This window comes from Tauraco erythrolophus, chromosome 20 (genome assembly GCF_009769465.1).
Source record: "Tauraco erythrolophus isolate bTauEry1 chromosome 20, bTauEry1.pri, whole genome shotgun sequence".
Classification (NCBI taxonomy): domain Eukaryota; kingdom Metazoa; phylum Chordata; class Aves; order Musophagiformes; family Musophagidae; genus Tauraco; species Tauraco erythrolophus.
In genome coordinates this window covers 3,523,509-3,546,309 of record NC_141484.1, presented here as the reverse complement: position 1 = coordinate 3,546,309, position 22,801 = coordinate 3,523,509, and the positions used below count along the sequence as shown (strand labels likewise).

At 37.9% G+C, this 22,801-nt stretch overlaps 1 protein-coding gene across 3 annotated transcripts in view; it reads right to left on the bottom strand.

Moving 5' to 3' along the window:
• Window positions 1-22,801, bottom strand: part of PRKCA (protein kinase C alpha) — a 149,383-nt gene that overhangs the window by 52,736 nt on the left and 73,846 nt on the right. The gene's annotated exons all lie outside the window — the stretch shown is intronic.

Genomic DNA, 22,801 nt, shown 5'->3' with positions numbered 1-22,801 from the left:
ATGGGATCATCTTGAAATATTGCAAATTTATAATATACACTATTGTAAATGAAAGTGAACAAATTCTAACTGGGCAGGTAGCAAATATTTTACTGAGATTGCTATTCCCGTCTGAGGTTCTAACAGAGAAATTTATAGTGAGGACATTTTAAGGCCACCAGCAGCTTGAAAGTGGTTTCTAATTTAGGACCAGTGAAAGGGAATACACGCAAAACACTTAAAGCCAACCACTGTGTGACACATCCGAATACATTTGCTGTTTCCCTAAAGGCAAAGGTCCCTTTGGAAACCCGAGAACATTTATATGACAGTTAGAAATCACATCTGCAACACTTTTCAGACTCATTCCACATATACACAGCCACAGAACTCCACAAAAACCAGACTCGGGCAGCCGGTTTCCAATACGTGGAGATGGGCACTGCCAAAATAAACAGCACAAAATAAATGGCCCTTCACTGCTGTGCACATCGTGTACATTGTGAGATCCTTTATGTCCACTTCCAGTCCGAACTACGGGGTTTAACACGGATTTGGGGAACGCTGTTTACCTCTGTATTTTAGTAAAAACTATCACTGCACAATCTTGATCAGGAGTTGGGAAGAGCAGTAATTCTTCTTCATTAAAAAATACATTGGGGTTTTAATCAATTCTTGCTAACATTCTTTTTTTCCTTCAGCTTTTTACAGCCCCATACGCCAACAGAAAGAGCATGGAAATTACGAAATGTCAGGTCTTTCATGCATTAAATCATTCTTTACCAAAATAGAACTTCTTCAACATGAGATCTCAAAATGTTTTTCTTCTGTTTACATTTTATACGAATATATCTTTATGTAAGAATTATCAAATTGACATAAAAAATAAACTGATTTTTCAAATTGCATCTGCCAATAAAAGCTTTCCATAAAATCAAAAGCAAAGCACAGCATGTTATACAAAATGGAAAACATGCTGTTTCTTCAAAAACAAAAAAAAATTCCTCTAGTATAAGCGTTTTCTCAAGAAATTTAGGAACTCTGAACAGTAATTTTCCTAAAAATATGACTACGAGAAGGCTAAATCTTGCCTTCAAAATTTGATGTTTTGCCACGCTACACTTTGTGAAGTTTTTTTTTTTTTTGGTAAGCACTCTTTGTGTGAATTTTTTTAGTACTAAGTTTTTTCATGAATCTATAACCACTAGTTCTCACTGCACAGATAGAAATTGTATAGTATCCAGGATAATGAGAAAAGACTTTACATTTCAAAAAACTCAAATTGAGACTATTTCACTAGTTCTGTTTGCTGTACGGCCTGCGATACGAAATGCAAACTGCTAACAACCGTATTTATTTTGCAAACACAGCGAACCTAAATGGAATGACATTCAGCGCTCCAGAGAACATCTGTTTTGTTATTTATTAAAGATATCGCCAATGGGTCTTGTGGTGCGGGGTCATGGGAACATTGCTTTACTAAAGGGTTATCTGATGGGTTGGCTTTGACTATGTGCCTTCCAAACAATCTAACACACACTTCCGAAGCTAATTATTCCTTAAATTGTTTTGTTTAAAAGACATAAGGGGACTTGTTGCGTTCTAAATATACACACGAAACATTACTTTGGTAAGCACATCTGTTGCTGGGAAGGACAAAACCCACAGCTTCCAAGAATGACACTGAATAAATAGATTTTTAAAGTTGTGTTTAACATCTGACATAAACAGTATTTATGAGTTTAAAGTAATGATACAGCGGGGAAAGAACTATGGGAAATTATTATAGTGAATGTCTACTAAATACATTGAACCTGTATATTATACTGAAATTATATAACAATCACTGCCAAATATTTCCATTCCAATCAATGGAAAATACATGGCAATTAAGTTAAGCAGGGGGGTGTGTGTGGCTTAAAAATGTTGTGGCATGTAAGGACAGCTATACTGCACTCACGACAAAGCAGCACCACACGAGCAAAGGCTCATGCACTCCAGTGCCTAACTGCACAGAACTACAAAACACCAGCACAGGCATTCCCATAAAACAGTGAAACAAAACCAGTCACGTGAAGAAATCAATCAAGTTGGATCAAACTTTGGTTTGATCGCTTTTTTGATCAAAGTTGGTCCTGCACGACTCACTGTACGTAACTGGGATCATCATTTGCTTTCTATAATAAATATTAGGTTTCTATCACTGTGTGAAAATGCCTACTGTATGTTTAAAATGAATGATTCAATGGGAATTATTTTTTTAAAGAGCAGCAAGTATGTTCTGACTATTATTAGTTATTATTCTACATGTACACACCAAGTCACTTTTTCAAGGTACAGCATAAAAAAAAGGCAAAGGAAAACAGCACCAAAACTACTCCTGAAATGGAAACTTTGAATGCAGGAAATCTGTCTTTTAAAATTCCTTTAACAGAAGTAAATAGAAGAACTTCAAAAATATTTAAAAGCTAACAAATAAGGGAGTGCAGTCTTCATCAGTATATAATCCTTTTTTTCTGCTTCAATCCTATGCTTTTTAATTATTTTTGGTGAATTGAAGTATACATTATTATTCTGAAAGCAAGTCTGAGAACATACAGAGAAAGCTGAGAGATCTCTGTACTCCCATCATCGATGATAAACCTTTTTATCTTATTCCCTATATTAACATGGGCTTCTCATGTACTCAGAACTACCCTTGAATCTTTAGTTTAGACTTTAACTATAAGTAACTATATTAGTAATAATCACTACATTGCCAGTACTAATTACTTATACTGTTAATAGCAATTAACATTTACTAGTTGTTAATACAGCTTATTACTTCCCAATTTTAAATATGCATTAAGTTGCTTACATGTATTATTGAGGAAATAACATTGTCTTTAATATTTTTCCGCTAAGCTACTGTGCTAGAGGTAAGGTCCTGCAAATTTTCTTCAAATATCCCCTTTTAATCAATGTAAACTTTCAATAATTCCCGAAGCAGAGCTGGCAGTCATATTTCATAGTAAACACAGGGAGCCAAGCCAGGATATGACAGATGAACTGCCAAATAATGGCTGCTATTTGCAAGAGAATTGAACTTTGCACTAAACTTGGCATAGATTAATTGTGAAACTCTAAAGGGAAAACCCACTTCTGTTTCCAAAATCCATCAAAATTATGAAAGGGGAAAGCGGCAACGGGAAAGCAACGGGAAAGCACTTGTTAAGCAGTGATGAATGATATGTTCTATTAAAGTTCATGTTATTTTCATGCTAAAAAGTGAATTCTCTGCTATTGTTAAGACAATCTCCCATTTTTCTAAGTACAATTGAACGCATTACAGTATAAGTAAACGGGAAAGGAAACTCTGGGCAATCGATATCACAGACATTTAAATATTTGTCTTTGAAAAACCTTTAAATTGGCAGAAATCTAGCCAGTGCTCTGTGATTCGACTGCAGTACAACAGATTGGAGTTTCAGAGCCTGTAATGACACATAGGGGTGCAGCGTCCCTATAAAGATGAATAGCAACCAACCGGTTGTCTACACCCCATACAGCTCTGAAAAAAATCAGAACATTGTTCATTAGTCTCACAGCTGAGACATGTTTAAACAGAGACACCCTGACCAGATCTGTGTTGTACACGGGTTTGCACTATGTGGACCTACTGAAAGAAAACCAAAAACAGGGCAGAAACCTTTAAAAAAATAAATAAATGAGTTTGCAGAAGTGGCTTGGCCAGACAGCCAGCTCTGGCTCTGCCAAAAGGGGTTCGGATTTACTCCAAAGCTTGGCTGGGAGACGGGCAGGAATCCTGCAGCATTCCAGCAGAGGGAAGCAGAAGAACACAGAGGCATCTCACCAAAACCAACACGTTTTTCAATCTATGCAATGCCATTGAACTACATTTTGCCCCTCTGCAGCAGCACTGCCACCATCCCTGCCTTTCTTCTTTGTTTGGCACAAATGAATCCATTTCCTTTATTGAAGAGCAACAGAAAGCACCCCCCTGCGAGAAATCATTCCATAATTCTCCTGGATCAAAGACGGGGGTGTGCAATAATTGAAAGCGCATGGTTAACCAGCAGCACATGTCAAACTGTGCTTTAACACATCACAAAACAGCTTATGAGCATTATATTTCTGAATTCTTTCTAAAAGCTCCCTTTTGATTAGAATTTTATTCCCCTTGATAGCAACACTGAACCGACTATAATTTTGCAGGCATTAAATCGTCACATTGCTTTTAAGTATAAAACAGACAAAACCCACTTTGTGCGAGGTTGCATCAGTGGAGATTTTCTACACAAAGCGACATCGCATTATTATTTGTTAAAGTCCTTTCACAGTCTGTGACTTGATAGTATCAATAACTGTGTCACCAGAACCATGGATAGAAGACCAAAACCTCAGAAACTATACCCGTATTGTTTTTAATTTGGCATCTTCTAGGTGACAGCTAGAACCAATGAGATTTTTGGCAGGAATTTAAATCCACACCGCAAGCAGATCTGTCAGTGCCAGAGCCTGTACTAGTGATCAAGGTGGGAGGAAAAATGACTGTTTTCAGTCATTAACACCAGCATACACACATTAACACGATGTTAGGCAGGATATAAGATTAATTTTTTTTTTAAACTGCCTATGGTTGGTGAAAGGCTTTTTTTCCTTATCTGAACTGCTATTTTTGTGATCATTAAGAAGCAGAAAATGTAAAAATGTGAGCATTAAAATATTTTGGGAGAAATGGCAGATTATATTTTCCATTACAAAAATAACTTAAAGGAGTTCTTCAGTAGATGACCCATAAGGTCCTAAGGTTGTATCAGGGCCTAAAACAATAAAGAATAATTTTGGGTAAATAAGTGCAAATGTATCCAGTTTTTCATTTCCTACTTCCATGACAGAACCATAGGATGATTCCTCAAATTACTTCACTTAGAGAAAAGAAAAAATAATTCCTGAACTTCAGTGGCATAAATTGTGGTACTGAGTGTTGGAATTTCTATTGAAAACAGAAGGAGAGACAATACGTTAAATATATGCAAAATATATACAAATCATCATAGGGGACAAGAGATCACCACTCCTCTTTACCAACAGAAAAGCCCTACAGGACTGGCAGGTCTGTTTTCCCCACATTAATACACAACCTTTAAACATTTCCTACTGCGAAGAAACACTGAATCCTACACCTTCCTTTGCTCCCACCCTCAATGTCTTTAAAGTATGGATCGTACGGAACGCTGCTCTAAAAGATCAATGAAACCATTGCAATTTGTGCCACATATTTTACTTCAAACAGCTTTAACTTCCCCAACTGAATATCAAATTAATAAAAGATATTTAAGAAGAACCTAGTATATTTTTCTCTGTATGGAGCCAAATCCCACATTCATCCCCCACCATCCTCAGGCAAACTTCTATTTCATATACGAAAGTCTTTAGACACTAGCTTTTCTAAGCACCTTCTGTCCAGATACCATGCCTGTTTGAGCGACTTTCTTCTGTTCACTATTTATTTTTGCACTGAGATAACAAAAATATCAGTGATTTGCATGGCATCTTAATTTGAGAAAGCAGCTTCAACCTCAAGGAGCTGCGAGAGCCAAGAAGCCAGATGCTTCGACTGGAAATAACTTCCAGGGCTTAAAACAAGGCTTCTATGATCACAGCCCAGAGGTGAGAAACAGCAAAAAGTTATTGTTTAACTGGTCACCAGCTTTGTCCTCCCCTGACTGCATGAGGCTGTGCACATGGGAAAGGGAAAGCAAAGAGAATCTGAGACTCTTGGGAATGATAAAGTAACATTCTGAAGTCAGCAATATAAAGATCACAGAATCACAGAATGTTAGGGATTGGAAAGGACCTCAAAGGATCAATCACTTTTTATTACAAAATGCACAAATGCTTAAAGCTTATTTGATATTTTCCCTTCAGACTTGCAGTTTAGCAAAGTTTTGTTGCTTTCAGTAAAGGGCAATGAAAGATAAAACCTCTATTGCCTGAAGAGTCAAAAATATCACGAAATCACAGAAGGGCTGAGGCTGGCAGGGACCTCTGGAGACCACCAAGTCCAGCCCCTGGCTCAAGGCAGGGTCAGCTACAGAGCAGCTGGGTTTTGCAGTGGTTCCCGAGGTTACTCCTCCCCAGCTGAAGACTCCGTAGAGCTCCAAACCCACCAGCCAAGCACCCCAAAAAACATGTTCCACAGGCTGACATACAGCTACTAAGAGCACCTTTCTGCAATGGAGGAGGAGAATGACACAACTGTGCTTTCTGACTCGGTACGAAACTACACACTGACGCTTTCCAGGAATCCTACCTCCAGGCAGAACTTGGAGTTTCACTGTTCGGAGGAGAATCTAAGGAGTAACTCAGAGAAAGCATTCATTCCACTGACATCTGCAGAACAGGAAACCACTCGCACACCTTGTCATATTGATAGGTGTTAAGAGTAGGAACAAAATTGCATTCCACTCTACAATAAAAAAGGTAGTGGTGGGATAAGAAAATGAAGACTAAGCAAAAATACAGATTAAAAACCCCATGTAAATTAGTCTTTAAGACAGTACAACAAGGACACAACGGAGAAAAGAAGAGGCAGGCTCTTTTCCCAACGGATTTCAGAGATAAGAGAGGTAAGGAGAGCCCTGAGCTTATGCATACTGTCCTGGTTTTGACATCCCAGCCAAAAATAACAACAAAAATCTCTTTTCCCATCATGGTTACTAACACCACTTCTATTATTTATTAATTTGAAAAGAGTTAGGAAGGTACACAAACAGAAAAAAAATCATATTTTATTAATAGCCACAATTATCAATAACTACAGCAAAGGAAATACTTGTACAGAAGAAGACAACTTGACCACCATCATTCAAAAATGATTCAAAGGTAGATTTTTCAGTCTCCTCCTGGAATTCACACTAGATTATTATTTTTAATTAAAAGAAACAGGTGGTCATTGAATCAACTGATTCTGATTGCTGCCTTTTGTTCTTGTTCTTCTTGTATAGAATAGTGCTGATGGAGTTGGCAAATGGAGAAAGAAGATCTGCATGACTGTATTCACAGGGATTTGTAATTTCCTAATTACTATAGAGACAGTTATATTCAGAAAGGACTTGGTGTTTACTGGCTATTTTTTCTTCATTCTTTTTTAATGAAGAAACTGCAGTATAATTACAAAAAGCGCATAAACAAAAGATCCTGTTGGAAACTGATTCATGACTAGGAAGAAATGGAGCAAGATTTTGTTTCAGATACAACTCAACATAACGTTACAGTGCATAAATCATGTCAATAAAGATGGAATCTAGAGATCTGGATTCAAAAGGAGTGCAGGAAAGACAGAGGCACAGCTGTATATGCCTTGCTTAAAAAACTAATTTATTAGTAATTATTCAGTCATTTATTAATTTGTTTGTTGAACACACACATTTTTCCACACAGAGTATCCTTTACACCCTGAATACATTTAACAATACATAGTTCAACATTGATCAGAGGGAAGCAGTAATTTAAACAAATTCCTGCTGTATAAAAGGGTATTGCTACTTCTTGATAGGTACACTATGCTGAATTGTTTAATATTACAAGTTATAATATAGTTTCTAGGCTTTCCAGCGGAGCTGAAACGTGGCTAGGTGTAGTGCATCATTGACGTGACAGAGGACTTGACACCAAAGGTAATGTCATTGTCATTGCACTGTGCGACATCAGGTTGCACAACAATTACTTTACATTGATATATTTGTGTACAATAACTTCTCATCAGTTTTTAAAAATTTAATTATTGGCCAACTTGCTCATGCTAGAGATGATATGACTTAAATTTTCTTTCCCCATTATACTCAGCTAGAGCTCATACTCTTTCATTGTCTTTAACAGAAGATGAAATGAGATAAAGGCTGATGGGAACCTCACCTGAAACGCCCTGGTTTCTCCGTAAAAGCAGTGACCCTGAGTGCAGGGGTATCAGGTCAAACAGTTCGACATCTGTCGTAATCTGAACGCTATTCATACGGGAAAGTGATACACATTGATCCAAGAAGTAATCAGAATCCAGGCAGGGAAAAATGGGAATGACTCCAAACGCTCTTCCAGAAGCCATCACAGTGATAAGCTGAGATAATATTTAGCATGTTAAGTCTTAAGAAAGTGTCTTTGTGACCCAACTTCTTGACTGCTGAGAGCAAAAATAAAACAAACTCAAGATTTTATTTGTGAAGCCAAACCTGCCCTCAGTTAGTTCTGTCTAATGTGGTTTAAATGAAGGTCTGTACAACTATTAAGTGATAGATGGGAGCACATAATGATGAGTTGATTTGCCAAAAAATCTCAGAGTAAAGTAGCAGTAGAGCTACGAACACAGCTAATGACTGCAGCTCGCTAAGCTGCTGCTCTTGCCTCTGAGCTACTTCAGTATGTGAGGCCCTGAATAACAACTGGTTTACATTTCCCACTCCTCCTCACACCACAGAACTCCGTTTTCCCTCTAAAATGGTGAATGCTACCAGAAGAACCAAGCAATTGATAAACACACACCTTACACGTTCTCACGAAACCCTCACCCACTTATTTACATAGCACCTCGTCTCCTTCCCACCTCCCACAGCAGCATCTGCACATTCAGCACACTCCCAAGTGAAGACGTTTATACGTCTGGAAGTATTGCTACCAAACAGGAAGATGCAATATTCATATACATCAACATATGGTTCAAAATCTAAAGCCCACACCACCAACTTCTGTGCAGATTTGTTTGTGGAAACAGAGTACTGCAGGATGGTGTTTGCTGAGCAGCGGAAAGGAAAAGCAAAGAGCAGTTTCTCTGTCCCAGAGCATCACACACCCTACAGCTCTGCGTCTCTTTTACCTTTGCTTCAGGTGAAGTTCTGACACAAACATTTTCTTACCTCCCTCCCTCCTTTTTTTTTTTTTTTTTTGACAAACTGCACTGGAATCTTGCCTTGGTATTTCAACAGCAGAGTTTGTAAAAACTGCACATTGATCTTCCGGAAAGAAGAGAGGACTCTGTCTTCCTAAAGAAAGGGATCTAGAGGAACTTTTCAGGAAAACGAGACTACACAGAGAGCAATTACAATCACCTACGGTTTTTTAGAGATGAAAGACGTGTGTCATTTTAAAAGGTTTCTCCTCTAAATACTTTGTCCTTACTTTAATACTAAATAGTTTTAAGAGGGATGCTTTGATCACCAGGGAGGGTATTCACACCATTAACTTTTGCCATTTTTGCAGTAAAAGATTCCTCTCTCGTGCTCTCAGTTGTCCTCTGGAAGAGCTTTCTGTATTCTCTACTGCGTTTACAAGGGATTTAAGACAAATGCTAACTTCTGGGTGTCCACAGACCCTCAAACCACAAATACCAAAACCACTTAACACACAAAGTACTGCAATCCAGGACTTGATCTACGGAATATCACTCCAGAAAAGATGCCAGAACGAAGCTCAACAGCTGTGGAAAGGCGCGTATAGGAGCAAAACCCAGAGTTGCAAAGAAGCCTTGCAGCCACGACAAATGCCACAGTGTAAGAATTTATATTTGTCATCACTTTATTCAGTTCCTTAAGTCACAGCTGAACAGCTCATTTAAATTCAAGGCCAACAGTATAGAAGTATTTCTGTAATTTCTAAAGAAAGATATTACACTCCTTTTTCTAAACCCAACATTTAAAAAAAATATCATTTATACACGCTAATAAATACATTAAAAAATTTCTTGTTCATTACAAAATTACACATTTGTTTATTTTGATATAAGGCAAAACTGTGCTGATTGTGCACAAAATCAGAAACAGTGATTTCTGAAAAGTCTGAGAAGTTTATGGATCAAAATCAGCCAGAATTTCATGACTCAGCAGCTTCCTCCTACAAGAACTTGTGATGTCCTATTGCTCCTCATTTGACAAATTTTATTAGAGACAGACACAAATTTGAAACACCCGAACAAATTGTCTTCAAAGTTACTCACTGAATAATTCCTTTTGCCTGATATTTTATACATTGGTTAACCACCAAAAAAAAAAAAAGCCAGGAAGGAAGGTAAAATATGCATCATTTAAACATAGCATCTCATTTTTCTTCTTCATCTCAGCTCTGTCTTTTCAGAAGTATGGAAGTTAGCACCTATAAACTAGGCAGACATTTCACAACATGGGCAGAATTTTGTTCTCCAGAGACAAAAATCCCACGGAATGATTGTACATACAAGTTCCATTAACGATTGAAGGGTTTGATTCAAACCTGTTTATCTCAAGATCTCCACCTCGATGTGAAAAACGCTGCTTTCAAGACAGCATAGCCAGAATCACATCATTGCAGATACTAAGGCAGAGTCCTTGAATGGTCTTTTACATTGTATAACCACTGAAACACTATTTATTTATGCCTTCAACAGATGTTTTTCCATATGCCTAAGTAACCCTTCTTCAGAAAAGTAATTCAAGCACATTAAATTTTGCAGATCAAGGAATACAGAGACATTAGACTCGTTAGCATTGGTACAGCATTTGGTATCTTTTCTATAGTGAAGTCAGTATCTTCTCTTTTGAAAAAGTCACTAATCCTACTCCTGTGAGTAAAGTAAAAAACCTATAAATAGGCAGCTAAGACCGAATGTGCAAGATGCTCTGACAACAGCTTTTGTACTCAAATCCTGACCTTACAATGGCAGAGATCACAGCCAAGCTGTCTGATCCACGATATTTTTCCGTAGCAGTTGCTATTTATTAGTTGATTAAAAATTCAGAAAACAATACTGAAACTTGAAGAAAAAGTTAACGGCAAACAATAAACCCCTGAAAGAACTAAAGGCTTTTAGGACAGCCTCCTGATTCTCCGACGCTTGGCAGCACTATTCGTGGTGTAAAACCAAAACTCGATGCTACTATTTGGGGAGAAAAGTGCTTCACTGTGACCACAGTTGAGAGCAGCCTTAGATTAAAAGTAAGAATTGACACAAATCTTCTGTCCCTTGGGCAGAATTTGACCCTTTTGAGGTTTGCTAATCAAGAATCCGAACACAAGAAGGACTGTCGTAATCACGTTAGAAGAAGGGTGAGCTCCAGCACTTGAAGCCCTGGCGAGGATTTCCTCACGGCTGCCCTCTCCGCTTTGCTCCTAAGGCTGAATGAGTCTCAACTGCTTTGCAGCATCAGGAAAAGTCCTTACAGCATTCAGCAATGAATAATAACATCATCCATAAATATTGAATATGTGGCAATTAACTCTGCACTGTTCAAAGAAAAAAAAAAAAAAAAAAGAAATACAGAAAGGCTTCACCAAACCGTACAGCAACATCATCTCCTAGATTTTGAGTATTCCCATCTGGAAACCATTCCATGGACACAAGTTTCAGCAAGGAGCATTTTTCCTTCTCCTTCTTTAAGGAGAGTGTTTTTCTCAAGGCTGTTGATGGCAAAGGAGCTTCCTAGATTACACTGAAGGCTTTTCATTTGGAAGGAAGCCTGCACAGAAGCATTTTGCTGGCAGAGTACTTCCAACGAAGGGAAGACGAGTTTAGACTTCTACTTTTTATTTCTCAGAAATCACTGGTGGGTAAGAACATTCCTCAGTGAAGCCTCTGACTGAATATTTCATAGCTGTAGAAAACATTACAGAATATTTCTACACTAGACATTTTGAACCTCCATAAATATTATGTCCTCTGTGTAATTGCCAACATAAACTAATAAACCAAGACCAAACTTTCAAAGAAGCCCATGACACTGATTGTCAGAGCTTTACCAGTTCTTGAGTTTATAGGTCAAGTAAGACTCTCCTGCACATTTGTTTCTCTTTCCTCCTCCTCTTTGGCACGAAATCTCCCAACCAGTGCAACTTAACGGTGTCCTAAATGTTGCTATGTATGTCATCCATCATTTTTAAAGTTCGTCCTCTTGAGTACTACTAGTTCCATTTTACACAAAAAAGGTGCATCCAAGAGCAACAGACAAAAAAGTGAAGTGAAAAATAAATCAATAGCTTTTTTTCATTCTCTTAACAACGGAGGAAAACTTGTGCCATTTTGCTCTATCCTGGTTGTACAAAATTCAGTCAAAAGACACGTACTGGGAGTCCCTGCAATGATTAAAACTGTAATTAATTTGCCAACATGAGGCAAGTCAGGCTGGACACTTGTCTGTTCATTGCATCATGTACCACTTAGATACGCTTTTTAGCTAGAAGCTCTACGGACGGATACAACTAGGGAGGAAATAAAAAATTTGGAAAGATGTTCAAGTATATTCATTTTTCATTATCTGCAAGTAACGTAATGTTTAAAAAGAGGAAGAAAAGAAACTGGTCTTCCTCTGTAATCCTAGTATATAGATTAACACAGGCTTTTTCAAGTGCTGCTCGCTAAGTCTTTATGAGGCTGTGTCAAAAATAATTATTAAAATTAATCCCAGGTACCAATGGAATTGCACAATATTAATCCTGCTGAAAGAAAAATGTGATACGATAAGCATGTAAAAGACTGACATGAGGAGCAAAGAAAGGAAAAAAAAAAATCTTTGAAAACCAGTTTTGCTACCACTGGTCAAGAGATGGGCCTGTAGAAACACACGAAAATTCATGTTGTTGGTAAGACATAAATCTTTCCTTCTACAGTGGCCATCTTGGCAACAATTTAGACATTCATAGCCTGTCAAGAAGCAGCTGGAGGAAATTCAAGGTGTTTTTTTTTTTTTTTTTCAGTTGAAGATAAAACAAAATATAAAACCTGGGGAGAAAAATCCTTCCACAATAGACTACTCCAAGCAAAAAACATGGAAAAAAACTAAATGCAAAGCAAACATTTATAAATTGGCAGCCAGAAATCACATTATGTATCCAAGAGTCCTTAAGAAACCTCTCTTCAGCACAGAAAAATCTCTCCTCACCATTAAATGAAAAAAATCTAAGGAAACAATAATAGATGTCCTCCAGATGAACTTTCACATTTAAAAGAAAACAAATGGTTTCAGATAACACTTTTACAATGTGCATAATATAGGCTATTAGATGGTAATATAATGCAATTAGCATGAAGTTGCTTAATAATAACATAAATGCTTCTATTACAGTTTACATTGAGAATTTCATACTCAGGAAAAAATATCTCATACATTGCTCCTCATTGGGCATTTGATTTTTCTCAAAAAGAAACTAATTGATGAATTTCAGATTTACACTAAATGCTTTATCTGTTCAAAAAAGATGCACTAAATCAAGCAGACACAATATTTTCCTGCTCATTAGTCAATGTGCTGGATGTGGATTGGATGTTTCACACAAGATAGCTACAGTTATGGTACAAAACGTCCTGTACTCCCTCTGATCCAAGACTAACACTAAGTATCACTTGATAAAAAAAGCATGGAGTAAATCTGTAAACTTTATGAAGTGGAAGGGACAGAATGTATGAAGATGTGTGACTAAGCCTCACGTGGCGGATACAATCTTAATCAGATTTACGGCATGTCCATCAAATTCATGGAGGAGTTGTGCATATAAAAAATAATTCCTACTACAAAAAAATAAACATATTTGTCAGATATAATCAACATTTTAACATCTTTCCCATATCTTGGCATTCATGTTCCGTCAAGATCATGCCTGAATGCTAATTCCACTTAGATTTTATTTAGAACACTTTACGTTGCCCTTTTATGAGATTTATGGCCAGCTATAATGCCTAGAAACAGTCGGTCGCAACGGATAACGACAAAGCACTTGTTTGCTGGAGCAGACTCAGGCTTTGCAGACACTTTTGTAATCTGACATATTTTTCAAGCCAATACAGGTAGCTGTAGGTACCACCCTTCAGATTAACTCTAGAGAAACAAATTGCATGGGATATAATCTATAGAAGGGCAAACCTCAGCTCAACTGTCAGACACAACCCAACACATCACACAAACAGCTGTTCTGCCCCAGGAACGACACTCGAGGCTGGCTGCACTGCAGTGCTGAAGCTCCTGAGAACCAACTGTTTAATCATTTTCTGCAAATCAGCTGATGACAATTCAAAGGCTACTCTTTGGAAACCTTCCGATTCAAAAAGTTATCTGACAATTTCTAACATCTTTTCATCACAAGAAAATTATAAGACAGGTTGGAGAGGAGATGAGGTTCAAAAGTTCTTCCTAATTTATTTGATACCAGAAATACCAATGACAACCGCTACTGCGTATGTCACCGTTGCCGCTGTCGTCGAGAGCAGCCATCAATTCTACCTACCGTGTTTGCACAGGGGACAGGGCAAGAGTCTGACCCACTTTAACACAGACTTATTCTGAGATGCAATCAAAACAAATTCAAATTCAATTCTCAACCTAGGAAGCCTTTTTCTGCACCTATGCCATTTACTTTATTGCCATGGTTAAGACTCCTCCCAGTCAACATGCAGCCTTGCAACAAGCTTCAACTTCACATGAACCAACATGCCCCTAGGTTATGAGCAAGGTGAAAAAAATCCACAAGAAAACCCAAAGCTGATCATGAATGACTAAATCTGGCACAGAAATCTATAAAAATACATTATTTAAGAAAAAATGAATTGAAACCCAGAAATAATATTAGTTCAAGTTCAAACAAAAATATAGTTGCAATAATAAATGTCATGTTAGAAAAAGTCAAATTAGATTTGCAGTAAAATACACGGTTACAAGATTAAAAAAATGGAATAATAATGTGTTAAATACTTACAAAACCATATTATCTTCCCTAAAGTAAACATGTTTTTAAAAGTGCTTAAATCAAACGTCTTTATTAATTAACCACTGTTACCGTTAGTCCCAAATTCATCCAGTGGCTTTAAATTCATTCCTTGTTTTATATCCTTGCCCACAGTATCTGCCATTACCTGTGTGCCTGGCTCGTCAATCACACTATTAAAGATTGGCACCTCTCTACTTACATTCATCACTTTTCCATTTTCCTTCAGCACTTAGCATCATTAATTTATCAAGTCTCATTCCATTCAACTCCCATGGCTACTTGAAGCATGACAGAGCAAGGTCTTGTTTTATTATTTTTATTTTTTACGTATTTCATGTCAGGCACAACAAATGAGGCTCCTCTGCAACAGCAACACAACATTAAGAGAAAAGCTTAATAAAAATTTAAGCACACAAGCTATAAACACAGCTCTACATTGCATTTTTCCGGCATTTTTATTTATAATGTAGCAGCACCCGAAACAACTAGACCATTTTCCATAGACAGAGGCAGGCACATTGTCATTGCTGTATTATATGATCTATCTATTTGTAAAGCTATATTAAAGTATTTAGAGATGGTTTATTATCACAATAATAATATTACTTCGAAAGAACTTTTTGATAAAAGAGTACATTTTGAGCCTGTCAGCCAGCTGACACTCAAAAATATACTGTCCTAGGGAAAACAACACAACTCAGCTCAGCACAATTCACTTATCAGCTAACGCCAGGCACAGTGGAAGCCTTTTCTTACAGAGTCATCTGGGCAGTTTCAAAGGTCACAGCAAACCTGGTTTTTGACATGCCACGTCAGATTCTCTAAGCAGAAGCTATACCAGCATCGCCAGGGCGGGGTTTTCTGAAGATTTTTTTCAAGTAACTGCTGTTCTAGAATCTCCAAAATAAATGTAAAAAAACGCGAAGTAAAGATCTCCCACCTTATTTTTTAATCAATAACAAAACATTTTTGTTTGGAAGACACTGAACTATTGTCCAGAGATTTTACATTATGCAACTGACAGTCCTGTCTACCAGCAAACCGGTAAGTACCTACAACTAAGAGAAAGAGAAGAGAAAGAATCACAACAGGTTTGATCAAATATGACATCCATCTGTGCAACTGAGACCATTGAGCCACTTATTTCACAGACTAAATACAGATACCATTGGTCAGAAGATTTTCTCTTCTCTCATTATTACTTTTGCATTATTCTGCATTTTATATAACAAAGAGAAAACAGTCTCACCCAACAAACCACTGCAAGAAGAGTAATTCTCAAACGCTCCAAAAGTAAAATTCGAGCAGTACGCCTGATCGAGATATATTAACCTAAAGTCCTGCAGCTATACACTTGTTTTTTTGTATTATATATGACATGGTTACACTACTGCACTCCATCTTCTGGCCAGTGTTTCAGATGTACCACATTCATCTGTGCTCATGATCTATGGATGGTGACAGAGGCTAATAAAGTAGAGATTTAAAACCTTATGAGTGACTTTATCCAATCCTTTAGCCTATCGTTTTTCCTTTTACTACCAGCTACTCTGTCAATATATACCACTGCGTATGATTTCTGTTCTAGATGCAGTTCAACCTTCTTATTGACCTGAACAGTCTGCCAATGGACAGCAGGTTTCCTAAAATATGTAACATTGAAGGACTTTTTTTTTTTTTTCCAAACAATGTCAGGACCCTATGTAACATATCTGATGGCTTAAATTGGGAAGAACTTAGAGAGTAGGTCACCTACTGAGCCAGTAATGCATGCAAAGCTTTGATTTTACAGTAGAGGGAATAAGCAATCCACTTTCTGTAAAACTATTAGCCCCCAAAAGCATAGAGCCAAATACATAAAATGAAGTCAATATACTGTGTGTTTTAGAGAGACATATACTTGTGCTCTACCTACAGCTTTTAGGATATATAGTGCTGGTTCCCCAGAAAAAGCTTCTTTCCCAAAAATGAACAGTAGGTAGAAATGACATGTCCTCAGGTCCCCTTTGGATTCAAAAACATCTGAGCTGTGCTCAGGATAGTTGCAACTTCCACCCCTGGTGATGACACCCCCCATCTATGCCATACTGCACCCATCCATCAGTGCCCCCACCCTTGCACCAGCCACAAAACCTTGATGAAGGAGATGACCAGCTTTGCCCTGGGGCCTTCACCAGGCCCAACACGCAGAACAGCTCGGTATGGCTGGTAGAGAAATCTGAACTGGTAGATCAGGGAAGAATGCTTTATGCCTAACTACTTGCTTTTCTTTGAGATTCACTCAAGTCTTTCCCTGAAAAAAATTACATATAATTAATTTAACACAATTAAATAATAGTTTATTTTCAGTCTGCCTCAAGATTGCACTAACTATATTAAAACCAACAGGATAACATTCTCACCGTGTGTCTAATCAAAGACAAAGTACAGGTAGGTACTTCTAAAATCAAAGTGCTCTCTGTTAAATAAAGAAATGTTGAATATACAGACTGAAACAATGCCTGCGATATGATTCCTGAATGTTTCCTACCTAACATTACATGTTTAAAAATCTCCTCTCCAGAGCATAATGTACACAATTACAACTGTCTTTACATAAACTGCAGATTAAAACATGAACACTGACAAAAGCCATGGATGAAAAACACTACAACAAAGTATTAATTATTCTAGTGTTCACAAAAAAGATACATTTCATGTTAAATCTTTACCCTAAAGCTTTCTATAATGCTCCTCAATTAAACATATATCTTCAAATTTAACTGGTTCAGTTGTCATGCCCACAGCATCATGAAGTGAACAGTTTAGGATTAGTAGTCAATCCAATAAAATGGCAATTTATTTTTGTAACTGCAGGTTAAAATGGCAATATCTGTTTAAAAATGCAACGCCTCAGTTCAAAGAGGGGCATAGCTGTATGGAGTCACTGCTGCAACAGCACTGTTAGCAAAAAAATATGACAAAGGAATGAAGAACAGAAATAAGAGACATTAAAATTAAAGCACAAAAATCAGAGACGCCAGGAGCACTGTGGAGAGTGGTATAGGAAGAGCAGTTTCCTAAGCTGTTTGTATGATGCTACAGCACATATGCAACACACCCAGCAGATGTACTGGGCTTGGATCTGCCACCTGTGTGCCCAGACCAACGCTGCATCAGGCAGCTAGCATTTTTAGTGCCAACAGCACAGTCTAACACATACCCAACCTGCAGGTGCCTGTTCCACGGATCCTGTGGGACCCCAGGCAGGTGGCACCTTCCACACTCACGTGGGAGAACCTCCACTTCTCGCTGCCATCCTGCTCCCCAAACACTGCCAGTGCCCAGCCCGGCTGCGCGAGCACCCACAGCAGTGCCGCGTGGGCTGCGGGAAGGTGGATCTCACAATGATTTCCAATGGTTTTTTAGTGTTTGGAAATCGCAGAATCATAGAATAGCACAGGCTGGAAGGGACCTTAGAGATCATCTAATCCAACCTCCCTGTCATGGGCAGGGACGCCTCTCAACTAGATCAGGCTACTCAAGGCTCCATCCAGCCTGGCCTTGAACACCTCCAGGGAGGGGGCATCCACAACCTTATGGTAAATAACTCACGGAAATAACCTTATGGTACAAAGTTTGAGATGGCCGTTACATATCTGGGAATGTTGGATCAGATTGGAGTAGCAATTATCCCAAGCACACAGAACAAGTTTAAAAAGAAGACCACCAAAACTCCTATCTCTAAAAACTAAGCTTTAACCAGTAGAAAAAGAAACTTTTCTGTGAATAAATGGGTGCCACATAAATATGAAATCAGTATGCTGACAATGAGATATTCTCATTGTTAGGGCCTTATAAATCCTGAAGCATAGACATCTGCTTCCAGATCTCTGGGGTTTTGAATTATTTTTAAACTCTGAACAAAGAACACTTAGTACCGCATACTTCCAGTTTCACAGCTGGGTTATTTTAAGTAGGCAAAAAAGTCATTGGAATATAACTTACTTATTTTGAAATATTTTAGCTTGAAGTTATTAATCTGTCCCTTGAGAATTCAGAACATCTTAGAACACTCTTTTTAAATATTCAGTATCTTTCGAAGATACAATCTTCTCACATGGCCTTAAAATAAATGCCTGAAATCTCACACTATAATAACCCAAATGGAGCCCTTACTAAGGAGGGGATTCAGCTTCTTCTTGATTAGAAAACTTATTCTCCCAATCTCCAATCCTCTCTCCTCTAAAACATTTCCTGAGCATGAGAAGTAAACGTCATTTATTTTCACAGTGCTTCGTGAAGGCAAAGAGAGCTACAGACACGCACGCAGACAGAGGTCTAGAATGAATCTGAGCTCAGGAGAACGGGAATTCTGTCCCATTCACTGTATGATCCAGGCAGCACTCATTTGCTCCATGTCTAATTACCAATTTGTAAAATACCTACGTTAAGGCATCCTTATCTTGCAGGGACACGGAATTCCTCGGCACAAAATCAGACAACTGAATTTCTGACTGCTGGGGAAACAGTCAGGAGACAGAAGCTGTCAGATGAATTAATTGGTGTAACGTGGTTTAAGTCACAAAGACGGAGCTGCAGGATGGACTAAGTGTCCTAACAAGCCATATGCAGTTTCCTTACAAAATCAGCCTAAAAATTGGAAAATAAGCAGGTAGCAGTTAAGAAGCATGCAACAAGCTCAACAAAATCTGTGCTAATATTAAAAATCTGCCTTTGCATTTGCTACTGTTTCGTTACTGACTTGATGATTGTTTCTGGGTTCTTAATGAATTCAAACTCAATTTACTCACAGTAACATCTAGCTTTAGTAAGTTTTCATCTTACATATTGACAATGAAATTAGATTTTTCTTTTTATTCCAGGATGATGAGTTTTGTAACTAAATCTCAAACTTCAAAGTACTTAACAGGTACTCCATCAGCCTTCACCGAATCACCCAAACAGCCAGTGAAAATTACTATTTGTCTTCTCTGTTACTCTGTATCACAAACAAATATTTTCCTTTTCTGCAGAATAATTAAATTTATTTTAAAATATCATTAAATAGACTATAAAGAAAACTGTAGCATACCCTTGTACAGTCACAGCCTCTCAGGATGTAATCACAGAGGATATTCTGGATGCAGCAGGTTTGTGCAAGGTCAGGACAGTGAAATATCCCAAAGGAAATCCCAACACAGTAAAGCAGCACAGTTCACAAGATGTTTTAGCTTCAATCATGCTGTTAAAGAACTGTTCGCTTAAGACAGAGAGTGTCTTAAGTCTGCTGGACAGTTGTTCACAACAAATTAATCTGGAGAATAAAAACTGGTTGTGCATTTCACTGTCTTTCCCCAATCTATTATTTTTAATTCACTCTCCTGCATGAACAATATAATTAGCAGAATCTCAAAAAATTCATTCTTGTTGACAAGACCTGTAGCATGCTGCTGTGTTCACCAGTTCTCACTCTTCCAAGAATGGCTGCAAAGGAACTCTGAAGGCCACTAAAAAATCTAAAAGATTCACCAGATTAAATGATTTTATTATTTGAAGGAAAGTTGGTCAATTGCTCAAAACTTCTGCCAGTTAGTTAATGAAGATACTTTGGCAGCATCTTCAGCAGAGACAACTTCCAGCAAGAAATGAAACACCATCTGCACACACAGAGAAGGGAAAAATAGTGGCTTTGTATTAAAGATGAGATCCCGATCAGTCATCCGATAAGAGAGAAGAGTTAGGGCTCAAGTGAGTAATAAAAGGCTCAATTATTTTGTTAAAATCTTAACTAATTAATTAAAGATAGCAAACAAACACTGAAGTGAACTTAAGTAAAATACCACTATCAACATCCAGCCAAGTGAAATCCCTTTAATAACAGCAGCAGAATCAAAAATCATAGTTTACCTTATTATGCAGAGGAAAAGAACTATTATATTTGACTGTCAATGTCAGTGGAGGCAGGACATAACTTAAAAACCTATCAGCAGTCCACACACTTTATTGATTTGATCTTTTGCTATCTATTCAGAAAGAGATGCACAGAAATCTCTTATATAGGGAGAGGAGAAAGGGAAAGAAGCTACCTAAAGCACAGATGTAATGGAATAATTCAACGCTATTAATTCTCATTAGAAAAGTTACGTAGGAAATGCAAAATTAAAGATTTTTCCCGTCTCCTCATTTGAGATATTAAGCATGGAACATTTGTAAAGTCACAACACATGAAGCATTGCATCTATTTATCTGTTAGAGCTAAGTAAAATATTATATCTGGACTAAGAGCACCTTTGCTTCTTGTCTGTAGACAACTGGTCCTCTCGCACCCAGTACAAGAGACAACCACTTCCCCAAAGAGCTCTGAAGACAAACTCCTGAGCATCAGAATAACATTAGCAGCAGAGAAGATGATGATGCCATCACAGTTAGCACGGTGGAAACCATGCCATAATGCCAAGAGTGACACCCAAGGATGGGATAAGGGTCAGGGCAGAAACTCTGAGAGTCTCATGGAAAGCGGGAAGGGGAAGCACAGCAATGGAAGAAGGGAATGAACGCTAGTTAGGAAACAAAACAAAACAAAGAACCCAAAGGAAAGACCTAAAAGAATAAAAGCTGAGGAAGAATGCATATTAAAAAAGTGTGCCAAAGACTGCTTAGTAGTCAAAGAGGACAAATCCTGAACTACAGACCTTGTTAGAAACTTTTATTAGATTTTTCAGAGAAATGAACATGCAGAATCGCAGCCTGGAAGTACCTTTGAACTAGACAGGAGGAAGCTGATAAATTTGAGGATATAATGAACCTGGAGGCAAAGGAGAAAAAGGAGCTGTGAAGACAGGCAGGTGTGAGCTGAACCCAGAATGTGATCTTGGGGTAGCACACACACATATAAAAATTAAATGCAAACTAAAGTACTCTTGAAAACCTGCCATAACATGAGATAAGAATTTTCAGTCCACATGCCCAGGGGAGGTCCTCACCATGGAGAGCTGATGGCACACTCCAGCCAGGGGCTCCCAACTCACCAGCCTGGCTACTGGCAGCCCCGGGGCTCCCACTGGCTGCGTAGCAGAGAGGGGAGCAGAGGAACATCTCTCTCCTCCTCTGCCTCCTACCAGACTCTGCCACGCATGAGGACACCCCCTTTCCTCCCGCGCTCGCTGAGCGCCCCACGGCCACATGCTGGGATCCCAGCTCCAAGCTATTATCAGCAGGAGCTGCACGTGTTGTGACGTGGTAGCATTCCCACTTGCACCCGATGTAACATCACAGGGGTTTACTGTTTACTTTGGGTTTAAGTTTCTAAGTGGAAAGATACACATTTTTATTTCATTTGAGTTATGCAGATTGGCATTTTTTACTAACTTTTTTCAAGCAGACAGTAAGCATTATCTCAAGAGATCATAAGATATCTTGAAGGGACTGTACAGACTAATAACGTGCTTTGATGAGTATTAAGGAGGTCAATCTGTCCAATTCATTTTAGTTGAACTAGACACAGATGGTATATGATTTAGTTTAATTAGACTGTAGATAAAGAACATCTCAACATAAGGCACGCCAGTCAAAGAGAAATCATTAAATAGCAGCATATACTTGAAAATTCAAAAGGCAAAAAAACTTGCTGCATAACTGAGAACATTGGTGCAATATCCCTTTCCATCAAAGGATCAAAAAGATCAGTCTTATTAGAAAGGATAAGGAAAAAACTTCACAAGGTGATACATAAATGTCTAGTAAATTGAGAAAAGAGAACGTGTTGCAGAAAATATATTTATTACAAAAGTAATGCTGGTTCTTTCATTATAGAGACATAATACAATAAGGCATAGTACTCTACCACAAACTATAGTTACAATTAAATAGATTATTCTACCCATCCATTAAGGAGATTTAATTATGGAATATCATTAGCAAGGACTTAATTCAATTTTTTTTCTTTTTTTTTTTATTACTACCTGTTAGTTTTCTCCCTTTATTGACAGACTTCACTATTAAGTTGGTATCTTTCAAGTTAGAATAGCATTAATAGACTTCTAAAAACTGGCTATACTTGGAGGATTTTGCACAAGGCCAGGGATTTTGGAGAAAATCAGTTAAAACATTTTTTCCTAGT